The 12,356-nt window shown below is 42.9% G+C and overlaps 1 long non-coding RNA gene across 1 annotated transcript; it reads left to right on the top strand.

The window, feature by feature from the left end:
- Positions 1-740: 740 nt before the first annotated feature.
- On the top strand, positions 741-6,712 carry LOC138641389 (uncharacterized). The gene is made up of 3 exons (XR_011313810.1): positions 741-865; positions 2,741-2,889; positions 6,397-6,712. It is a non-coding gene; the product is annotated as an uncharacterized lncRNA (long non-coding RNA).
- The last annotated feature ends 5,644 nt before the right edge of the window (positions 6,713-12,356 follow it).

The following is a 12,356-nucleotide window of genomic DNA, read 5'->3' as shown; positions in this document are numbered from 1 at the left end:
ACCAAACATCAAAACCGGTGATGTCGTTCTCATGAAAGACAGCCAGTCTCACCGTAATGAGTGGCCACTAGGCCTCATCACTAAGATACTCCCAAGCAAAGATGGGAAGGTGCGTAAGGTCGAGGTCAAAGTAGGCAAGTCCGGGGAGAGTAAACTATTCCTCAGACCAGTTGCGGAACTTGTCTTACTGTTTTCGCCAAAAGAACCTGTGGGTGGCATCGGTTGATGCCAAGCGGGGAGTGTTCTGCCCATTCTAGCGAAGGTCAGGTTTCGTATCTAGCTTTAAAAAGGTTTAATACCATAGTTTTGGTTTTGCTGTGTTATAGCACCACCCAGTGGTGGTTAAATTTATTACCTGTGTTTTTCAGTAACTATTAGAGTGTTGCATTCTGGGATTCACCAAGGTATCATGGGAAGGGGAAACTCCATTTTCTCTCTGTGTATTTCCCTGGACACACGTGTTAATCTGCTGTGTTGAACTACCTCACTTACTTGCCATTCCGGTTAAGATTATCCGGTAAGACCATTATCCCTGTTCTTGCTATGTAATGTTGTACAGAGTGTGATTAACTGTATAGCAGCTAGTACACAGGAAATGTGATTTTTGGTTACCTGCTGTATGTAGTTATTATAGAAGTTGCATCATCCTGTATGCTTTCCCTGTTAGTTGCAGTCATGTTATTATTTGCCCAATACTTATACAAATCATTTGTATTCTTATAGTTTTACCGCGCTCATGTTTACCAATAAACAAGTTAGACTACAGAGAACAGTCTGCTTATTTGGGAGACAGAAGTGGTTTATGCCGTATGTCGGATCACACACCGTATCAACGTGTATGAAGACAGAACAAAGAGACTTGGTGGTAAGTGCTCCTGTACTTGTGGAGCTGAAGACACCGAAGATTCAGCGTGGGGCGGGTTTATGGGGAATATTTATTCAGTGTTTGGGGGAGTCAGTATTTAATCAGTGTGTTGGGGAGGATTTATTCAGTGGGGGGGATTTATTCAGTGTGTGTGGGGGTATTTATTAAGTGTGTGTGGGACTTATTAAGTGTGTTGGGGAGATTCAGTGTGTGTGGGGGGATTTAAGTGTGTGGGGGGATTTATTAAGTGTGTGGGGGGATTTATTAAGTGTGGGGGGGATTTATTCAGTGTGTGTGGGGGGGATTTATTCAGTGTGTGGGGGGGGGGATTTACTAAGTGTGGGGGGGATTTATTCAGAGTGTGGGGGGGATTTATTAAGTGTGTGGGGGGATTTATTCAGTGTGTGTGTGGGGATTTATTCAGTGTGTGTGTGGGGATTTATTAAGTGTGTGGGGGGATTTATTAAGTGTGGGGGGGATTTATTCAGTGTGTGTGTGTGGGGATTTATTCAGAGTGTGCGGGGGATTTATTAAGTGTGTGGGGGGATTTATTCAGAGTGTGGGGGGATTTATTCAGTGTGTGTGTCGGGATTTATTCAGTGTGTGGGGGGGATTTATTCAGTGTGTGTGGGGGGGATTTATTCAGTGTGTGGGGGGATTTATTCAGTGTGTGTGGGGGGGGATTTATTCAGTGTGTGTGGGGGAGATTTATTCAGTGTGTGTGGGGGGGATTTATTCAGTGTGTGTGGGGGGATTTATTCAGTGTGTGTGGGGGGGATTTATTCAGTGTGTGTGGGGGGGGATTTATTCAGTGTGTGGGGGAGATTTATTCAGTGTGTGTGGGGGGGATTTATTCAGTGTGTGTGTGGGGGGTTTATTCAGTGTGTGGGGGGGATTAATTCAGTGTGTGGGGGATTTATTCAGTGTGTGTGGGGGGGATTTATTCAGTGTGTGTGGGGGGGATTTATTCAGTGTGTGTGGGGGGGGATTTATTCAGTGTGTGTGGGGGAGATTTATTCAGTGTGTGTGGGGGGGGGTTATTCAGTGTGTGTGGGGGGGATTTATTCAGTGTGTGTGGGGGGGGGATTTATTCAGTGTGTGTGTGGGGGGATTTATTCAGTGTGTGTGTGGGGGATTTATTCAGTGTGTGGGGGGGCGATTTATTCAGTGTGTGTGGGGGAGATTTATTCAGTGTGTTTGGGGGGGATTTATTCAGTGTGTACGTGGGGGGGCTGGAATTTATTTAGCATGTGTGGGGCAGGGTGCATTTATTCTGTGTGGAAGGGGATGGATTTATTCTATCGGAAGGGGAGTGGATATATTCTGTGGGGGTGAGTGGGGAGATGGGGGTGGACACAGTAGCGAGGGGAAAAATGTGAGCTGACACAGTATTGGGAGCAACGGTGATGGGATGTGTGAGGACAGTATGGGGAGTCGGGGGAATGTGTGAGGGGGGAATGTGTGAGGAGGAAATATGGAGAGAGCAAAGGGGTATGTTAGCAGGGGGGATGTACATGAGGAGGCTATTAGAAATGTGTGCAGACAGTATGGGGGGGATGAAAGTGTGAGTGGATACAGAATAGATACTGAGTAGTGTGAGGGTAACAGCCAGGAGGAGACAGTATGCCAAGTAGGAGGAGTGTAATGAAGGGGCACAGTAGAGAGACTGGGCGCTCTAGGAGGGACACAGTATGAGAAGGCAGTGTGAAGTATGGAAAAGAGAGAGGGTAGTGTGGATGGCATGTACCATAAGAGGGACAGTGAGGGTCATATTATGTGCTGGGAATAAAGTGAGGGGCAATTATTTACTCAGGGGCTCAGCCTAGGGCAGATATTTTTATTCCGGAGCATTATAATAACACTGCTATCTTTAAGGGTGTTGTGTCAGGATATGCTGCAGAAGACAGGAGAAGATGGAAGTCTGCAGAAACGAGCTCTGCCGGTGGATGAGAAGTCATCATGGCATCTGGACAAGATGAAGATGAAAAGAAAGAGGCGACTCCACAAACAACGTCATCTATCAGGTAGCTGGATGTAAATGTGTTTTTTTGTGATACTAATTCTCATATTTTTATTTATGTTAGGAACATTAAAGGGGATGTCCAAGGTTGTGATGAGTCTGCAGTCATACTATGTGACTGCAGACTTCTGAATTCTCACAGTGCACACTGCTATCATAATTCTCTGATGTTGGTGATTTACATACATGTGGTCACGTGCTGACTAGACATGTGTGGCCTCATTCAATGAAAATGAATTGACTGAGGCCGGACACGTCTAGTTAGAATGTGGCCAGAAGTATCCAAATCACATACTTGTGCTGTCATGACTGTCCACTCTGGCCACCGGAAAGGGAGAATCCTAAAAGTGTGCAGTGCTTGCGCTGTGAGAATTCAGAAGCCTGCAGTCACATAGAATGACTGCAGACTTTCATCTCAAACCTGGACGCACCATTTTGGTTGGTGGTGTGCCCCGGGATTTTTTAAGTATAAAAAGTGTGCCGCGGCTCAAAAAAGGTTGAAAATCACTGCTTTAGAGCATCTCTGGAACAGTTTAGAATCAGATGTTCTAGCATGTCATTCCTTCCATCTCATTTATGGAACTACAAGAAGCTATACTGTCTATGTGGACAATATTTGTGCCGAATAATTCACATCTAATTTCTTTTATGCCACAATGAATTGATGAGAAGGCTAAATGACGAGGCACTAGAAGGGTGTGTCTAATAATGGGGCCACTCAGTTTATGTTCTCTATTTTTCTATTAGACATTCTGCAACAAAAATAATTGAACTGATGGACATTCAACACTGCTGACATGGACAATATTTTTAGTACTTCGGGACGTGTCTAATCATTAAAACTATATGTCCTCATACATTCATACAGCTACAAATGTGATTTTTATCATCAACGTGAACAGTGTCGGACTGGAGCACCTTGGGCCCACCATAGAAAATCATTCTTGGGGCCCACTATGTAGCTACATAGAAATAGATACAAGACCACCAATTGTGCAGTAAAAAGCGCTAATATCAGGGTATAATATAAGGTAGTACACGTCTTAATTATGTAGCAAGGGTTGGGGTAGCCCCCTCGCAGAATATAATTTAGCCCCCTCATAAAATATAACGCAGTCCCCTCTAATAGAATATAATGCAGCACCCCACAAAACATAATGCAACCCCCTCAGGTATAACGCAGTCCCCACCATAGAATATAATGTAGCACCCTCATAGGGTATAATGCAGCCCCCTCATATAGTATAATGCAGCCCCCACAGAATATAATGTAGTCAACTGAGAGAATGCAGCCCCACCACAGAATATAATGCAGCCCCCCATAGAGTATACTGTAGCCCCCTCACATAGTATGATGTAGCCCCCCATAATATAATGTAGTCCCCTGAGAATAATGCAGTCCTCCCACAGAATATAATGTAGCCCCCTCATAAAGTATAATGCAGCCCCTCTCCACCCCCATCATTGTCCTCATCACCACCTCCATCATTGCATTCTCCCCCACCACACCTATCATTCTCCCCCACCACCTCCATCACTGCTCATTCCACCACCTGCATCATTGCCTCCTCCCCATCATTGTCCATTTCATCACCTCCATCATTGCCTCCCCCCACCACCATCATTGCCTCCCCCACCACCATCCTTGCCTCCCCCACCACCATCCTTGCCCATCACCTCCATCATTGCCTCACCCCACCACCATCATAGCCCATTTCATCACCTCCATCACTGCCTCCCACCACCACCATTGCCCATCACCTCCATCATTGCCTCTCCCCCCACCATCATTGCTCATCACCTCCAACATTGCCTCCCCCCACCACCATTGCCCATCACCTCCATCATTGCCTCCCCCACCACCTTTGCCCATCACCTCCATCATTGCCTCCCCACCATCATTTCCTATCACCTCCATCATTGCCTCCCCACCATCATTACCTATCACCTCCATCATTGCCTCCCCCACCATCATTGCCTCCCCTCACCCTCATTGCCCATCACCTCCATCATTCCCTCCCTCACCATGATTGCCCATCACCTCTTTCATTGTCTCCCCCACCTTAACTGCCCATCACTTCCATCATTGCCTCCCCTCACCTCCATCATTGCCTCCCCACCACCACCATCATTGCCCATCACCTCCATCATTGCCTCCCCCACCATCATTGCCTCCCCTCACCCTCATTGACCATCACCTCCATCATTCCCTACCTCACCATGATTGCCCATCACCTCCATCATTGTCTTCCCCCCACCATCATTGCCCATCACCTCCATCATTGTCTCCCCCAACCACCATCATTGCCCATCACCTCCATCATTGTCTCCCCCCACCAATATCATTGTCCTTCACCACACACACACAGCTCACCGCAGCTCATCACATACACACACACACACTCTCTCTTCTCACTCACACACACACACATACACACTCACACACACACACACTCACACGCACACTCTCTCTCACACACACACAAACACTCACACACACATACACACACGTGAATGAATCATTCAACTTTTGAAAAAACTTTTCTATTTGTTTTTCCAACACTAAGGGTATCGTCACACTAAAACGACGCTGCAGCGATACGACAACGATGTCGATCGCTGCAGCATCGCTGTTTGGTCGCTGGAGAGCTGTCACACAGACAGCTCTCCAGCGACCAACGATCCCGAAGTCCCCGGTAACCAGGGTAAACATCGGTTACTAAGCACAGGGCCGCGCTTAGTAACCCGATGTTTACCCTGGTTACCAGCGTAAACGTAAAAAAAAAACACTACATACTTACATTCCTGTCGCGTCCCTCGGCGCTGTGCTTCTCTGCACTGACAGTGAGCGCCGGACAGCCGGAAAGCACAGTGGTGACGTCACCGCTGTACTTTACGGCTGGCCGGCGCTCACCAGTCAGTGCGGGAAGCTGAAGGCGCGGGACATGACCAGACACCGGGAATGTAAGTATGCAGTGTTTGGTTTTTTTTTACATTTACACTGGTAACCAGGGTAAATATCGGGTTACTAAGTGCGGTCCTGTGCTTAGTAACCCGATGTTTACCCTGGTTACCAGTGAAGACATCGCTGAATCGGCGTCACACACGCCGATTCAGCGATGTCAGCAGGAAATCCAGCGCCGAAATAAAGTTTCAAACGATCTGCTATGACGAACAATTCTCAGCGGGGTCCCTGATCGCAGTAGCGTGTCAGACACAGCGAGATCGTAAGGATATCGCTGGAACATCACGGATCGTGCCGTCCTAGCGACCAAAGTGCCACTGTGTGACGGTACCCTAACATAAACTTTTTAAGCTGATCACAAGTAGAAGTAGAAATCTGGCCAATATTACATGCACATAGTATTTCATTGTGTGAAGAGCTTTAAAAAAAAAAAGCATGTTGAAAAGAAATGTCACCGCTCCCATCACTTCCTGAATATTAACACTGTAATCTCTGAAAAAATGAGTATTTTTAGTTGCACAAAATAATGAATGTGTGTTTTTGCAGGTTTTGTTTCGGAAAACAATGCCTGTAGGTCAGCAGTGCACAGACTCGCTGGATCCCAGTGTTCTTATATGAGCCAAGAATGAAAGCAACCAGAATTGTTTCAAGCTTCTGAAGATTATTTAATAATACAAAAGACAGACTGTTGTTTTTTGATGTGGAATACTTGACTGAACCTATTCCGGAAGCAAAAAAAAAGCTGTGTGATATTGCTGTGCCTTATCCTGAGAAAGCATGGGAATGTGCCACAAGGTGGACACATGATGTTATCAGTATTGTTTTAGTGTTGTACATATTGTGCTAATACATTTCAGCTTGTAACGACAAGAGCATTTTCTTAGATACTTTGGCGTCTTTCATCACTTTGAATATTGATCGTACACATTCCAAAAAGTTCTGAATCACCTTACCTAGATGCCTATATTCACAATTCTCATTATTTCATGGGAACTGTTGGTGTAAAGGTTTCAGGGGCTATTTTAATACCATAATTATTTTTTGGTATTTTTTTCATGTGTGCTGTCCACTTGACTTAGAATACCTTGATGATCAAGATCTTTTAGTAGTACCATAGTATGAATAGATTTTACTATGAAAATTTATCTATACATTTTAATACTTGTACAGTGGGTAAAATAAGTATTCAACATGTCACCAACTTCCTATGTAAATATATTTCTAAAGGTGATATTGACATGAAATTCTCAACCTATGTCAGTAACAAACCATTCAATCCTCACAGACAAGGAAATCAAACCATAAATAAAGTTATATGTGATAATGAGAAATAATACAGGGAAAAAGTATTCAACACTCTTAATTAAATTTATTTAATACTTCGTACAAAAGCCTTTTTTCTAATGACAGCTTCTAGACGCCTCCTGTATGGAGAAACTAGTCGTACAAAAGCCATTTTTCTAATGACAGCTTCAAGACTCCTCCTACATGGAGAAACTAGTGACATGCATTGCTCAGATGTGATTTTGTTCCATTTTTCCACACAAACACTTTCAAATCCTGAAGATTCTGGGGGATCCTTCTATGAATCCTAAGCTTCAGTTTCTTCCATAAATGTTCTGTTGGATTCAGGTCAGGTGATTGGCTGGGCTATTCTAGCTGCAATATTTTTTTTCCTGAAACGAATTGAGAGTTTACTTGGCTGTGTGTTTGGTATCGTTGTCTTGCTGAAATGTCTACTCTCAATTCATCTTCATCATCGTGGTAGGTGGCAGCAGATTTTTATCAAGAATGTTTATTTACATTTGTCCTTTCATCCTTTCTTCAATTATATGAAGTTTTCCAGTGCCATATGCTGAAAACAGCCCCACACCGTGATGTTCCCATCTCCAAGCTTCACTGCTGGCACGATGTTTTTGGAGTGATATGAAGTGCCTTTTGTCCTCCAAAGAATTCAATTTTGGTCACTTCTGACCAGACTATATTCTCCCAGTATTTCACAGGTTTGTCTAATGTTAACCAAACTTTAAACACGCTTGAACGTGGTTTTATTCAGCAAAAGATTCTTGTATGGTGAGCGTGCAAATTGTACCTGCTGATTCCAGGTCTTTCTGTAGTGCTCCACAGGAGGCTCTTGGCTATTGGACAACTCTTCTGATAATTATTTTCACTCATCTGTCTGAAATGTTGCCTTAAACCATGTCATGAATGGTTTAAGGTGAAATGATGTTTCTTGTGTGGCACCTTGGTAATGAGAAACATTTCTATAAGTGGCAGGACTGCTTTCTAATTACTGATAGATTTCAGCTGATGATGACTTTCTCTTTCTTCATGTGTTCAATACTTTATCCCTGTGTCATTTCTCAATATTACACATATCAATTTATGGACATCTATGGTTTGATTTATTTGCCCGTGTGGATTGGATTGTTATCGACATCTGGTGAGAATTTCATGTCACTAACACCTTTAGAAATATATTTAGTTACAAAATTTGTGACATGTTCAATACTTATTTCACTCACTGAATATATATTCCTATATATAGTTACGGCTCAAAGGTAACCAGGAGAACCCCACTGCTGACACAGAGACATAAAAAAGTTATACTGCAGTTTGCCAAAATGTCTAAGAGTAATCCAAAATCCTTCTGGGAAAGCATTTTGTGGATTGATGGGACCAAGATAGAGCTTCTTGCTAAAGCACATCATCCTACTGTTTACTGAAAATGGATAAGGTCTGCAAAGAAAAGAACACAGTGCATACAGTCAATACAGTCAAATGGTGGGCTTTCACTGATATTTGGGGGGTTTTCTGCTGCCTCTGGCATTGAGTACCTTGAATATGTGCAAGGCATCATGAAATCTGAAGATTACCAACAGATTTTTGGTCGTAATGTAGGACCCACTGTCATGAGTCTTGCAGCAGGACAATTATCCCCAAAATACTTAAAAAAAACAAAACAGAAATGGATAGAAACAAAAACACTGAAGAGTTCTGAAGTGGCTAACAATGAGTCCAGATCTAAAACTCATTGAACACCTGTGGAGAGATCTTAAAATTGCTGTTGGGAGAAGACACTTATCAAATATGAGAGACCTGGTTCAAAACTCCAGTTGAGAGGTGTAAGAAGCTTGTTGATGGTTATAGGAAGCAATTGATTGTATTCATTTATTCCAAAGGATGTTCAACCAAATATTAAGTTGTCATATATAAAACAGCATGAATACACCATATGTATACATGTCCATTAACCTGCAGTCATGTCACAATGTCACATGAATCTAATGGAACATTAGCCATCCAATTAACCCCTTAACCCCCAAGGGTGGTTTGCACGTTAATGACCGGGACAATTTTTACAATTCTGACCACTGTCCATTTATGAGGTTATAACTCTGGAACGCTTCAACGGATCCTGATGATTCTGACAATGATTTCTCGTGACATATTGTACTTCGTGATAGTGGTAAAATGTCTTTGATATTACCTGCAATTATTTGTGGAAAAAAAACAGAAATTTGGTGAAAATTTTGAAAATTTCGCAATTTTCCAACTTTGAATTTTTATGCCCTTAAATCACAGAGATATGTCACACAAAATACTTAATAAGTAACATTTCCCACATGTCTACTTTACATCAGCACAATTTTGGAACCAAAATTTTATTTGTTAGGGAGTTATAAGGGTTAAAAGTTGACCAGCAATTTCTCATTTTTACAATACCATTTTTTTTAGGGACCACATCACATTTGAAGTCACTTTGAGGGGTCTATATGATAGAAAATACCCAAGTGTGACACCATTCTAAAAACTGAACATCTCAAAGTGCTCAAAACCACATTCAAGAATTTTATTAACCCTTCAGGTGTTTCACAGGAATTTTTGGAATGTTTAAAAAAAATGAACATTTAACTTTTTTTCACAACAAATTTACTTCAGCTCCAATTGTTTTATTTTACCAAGGGTAACAAGAGAAATTGGACCCCAAATGTTGTTGATAAATTTGTCCTGAGTACGCTGATACCCCATATGTGGGGGTAAACCACTGTTTTGGCGCATGGCAGAGCTCGGAAGGGAAACAGCGCAATTTGACTTTTCAATGCAAAATTGACTGGAATTGAGATAGGACGGCATTTCGCGTTTTAGAGAGCCCCTGATGTGCCTAAACATTGAAACCCCCCACAAGTGACACCATTTTGGAAAGTAGACCCCCTAAGGAACTTATCTAGATGTGTGGTGAGCACTTTGACCCACCGAGTGCTTCACAGAAGTTTATAATGAAGAGCCATAAAAATAAAAAATCATATTTTTTCACAAAAATTATATTTCACCCCCAATTTTTTATTTCCCCAAGGGGAACAGAAGAAATTGACCGCAAAAGTTGTTGTGCAATTTGTCCTGAGTACGCTGATACTCCATATGTGGGGGTAAACCACTGTTTGGGCACATGGTAGAGCTCGGAAGGGAAACAGCGCCATTTGACTTTTCAATGCAAAATTGACTGGAATTGAGATAGGACGCCATGTCGCGTTTGGAGAGCCCCTGATATGCCTAAACAGTGGAAACCCCCACAAGTGACACCATTTTGGAAAGTAGACCCCCTAAGGAACTTATCTAGATGTGTGGTGAGCACTTTGACCCACCGAGTGCTTCACAGAAGTTTATAATGAAGAGCCATAAAAATAAAAAATCATATTTTTTCACAAAAATTATATTTCACCCCCAATTTTTTATTTCCCCAAGGGGAACAGAAGAAATTGACCGCAAAAGTTGTTGTGCAATTTGTTTGTCCTGAGTACGCTGATACTCCATATGTGGGGGTAAACCACTGTTTGGGCACATGGTAGAGCTCGGAAGGGAAACAGCGCCATTTGACTTTTCAATGCAAAATTGACTGGAATTGAGATAGGACGCCATGTCGCGTTTGGAGAGCCCCTGATATGCCTAAACAGTGGAAACCCCCACAAGTGACACCATTTTGGAAAGTAGACCCCCTAAGGAACTTATCTAGATGTGTTGTGAGAACTGTGAACCCCCAAGTGTTTCACTACAGTTTAGAACGCAGAGCCATGAAAATAACACAAAAATTATTTTTTAGCCTCCAGTTTTGTATTTTCCCACGGGTAACAGAAGAAATTGGACCCCAAAAGTTGTTGTCCAGTTTGTCCTGAGTACGCTAATGCCCCATAGGTGGGGGGAACCACCGTTTGGGCGCATGGCAGAACTCGGAAGGGAATGAGCGCCGTTTGGAATGCAGACTTAGATGGATTGGTCTGCAGGCGTCACTTTGCATTTGCAGAGCCCCTGATGTACCTAAGCAGTAGAAACCCCCACAAGTGACTCCATATTGGAAACTAGACCCCCCCAAGGAACTTATCTAGATGTGTTGTGAGAACTTTGATCCCCCAAGTGTTTCACTACAGTTTATAACGCAGAGCCATGAAAAAAAAATCTTTTTTTCCCACAAAAATTACTTTTTAGCCCCCGGTTTTGTATTTTCCCAAGGGTAACAGGAGAAATTGAACCCCAAAAGTTGTTGGCCAATTTGTCCTGAGTATGCTGATACCCTATATGTTGGGGTAAACGCTAGTTTGGGTGTACAGGAGAGCTCAGAAGGGAAGGAGCACTGTTTTACTTTTTCAATGCAGAATTGGCTGGAATTGAGATCGGACGTCATGTCGCATTTGGAGAGCCCCTGATGTGACTAAACAGTGGAAACCACCCAATTCTTACTGAAACCTTAACCAAAACACATCCCTAACCCTAATCCCATCCCTAACCATAACCCTAACCATACCCCTAACCCGAACATGCCCCTAACCCTAATCCCAATCACATCCCTAACCCCAACACACCCCTAACCCTAACACACCCCTAACCCTTATCCCAACCCTAGCCACACCCCTAATTCCAACACACCCCTTACTCTAATCCCAACCATAACCCTAACCACACCACTAACCCTAATCTCAACCCTAATTCTGACCATAAATGTAATCCAAACCCTAACTTTAGGCCCAACCCTAACCCTAACTTTAACCCCATCCCTAACCCTAACTGTAGCCTCATCCCTAACTTTAGCCCCAACCCTAACTGTAGCCCTAACGCTAACTTTAGCCTCAACCCTAACTTTAGCCCCAACCCTAACCCTAACTTTAGCCCCAACCCTAACCCTAACTTTAGCCCAAACTCTAACCCTAATGGGAAGATGGACATAAATACATTTTTTTAATTTTATTAATTTTCCCTAACTAAGGGGTTGATGAAGGGGGGTTTGGTTTACTTTTATAGCAGGTTTTTTAGCGGATTTTTATGATTGGCAGCTGTCACACACTAAAAGACGCTTTTTATTGCAAAAAATAGTTTTTGCGTCTCCACATTTTGAGACCTATAATTTTTCCATGTTTTGGTCCACAGAGTCATGTGAGGTCTTGTTTTTTGCGGGACGAGTTGAAGTTTTTATAGGTAACTTTTTCGGGAACGCGACATTTTTTGATCGCTTT

Source organism: Ranitomeya imitator, chromosome 6, assembly GCF_032444005.1.
Source record: "Ranitomeya imitator isolate aRanImi1 chromosome 6, aRanImi1.pri, whole genome shotgun sequence".
Lineage (NCBI taxonomy): Eukaryota > Metazoa > Chordata > Amphibia > Anura > Dendrobatidae > Ranitomeya > Ranitomeya imitator.
The sequence above is the reverse complement of the archived record's forward strand: the minus strand, read 5'-3'. Positions and strand labels throughout refer to the sequence as shown.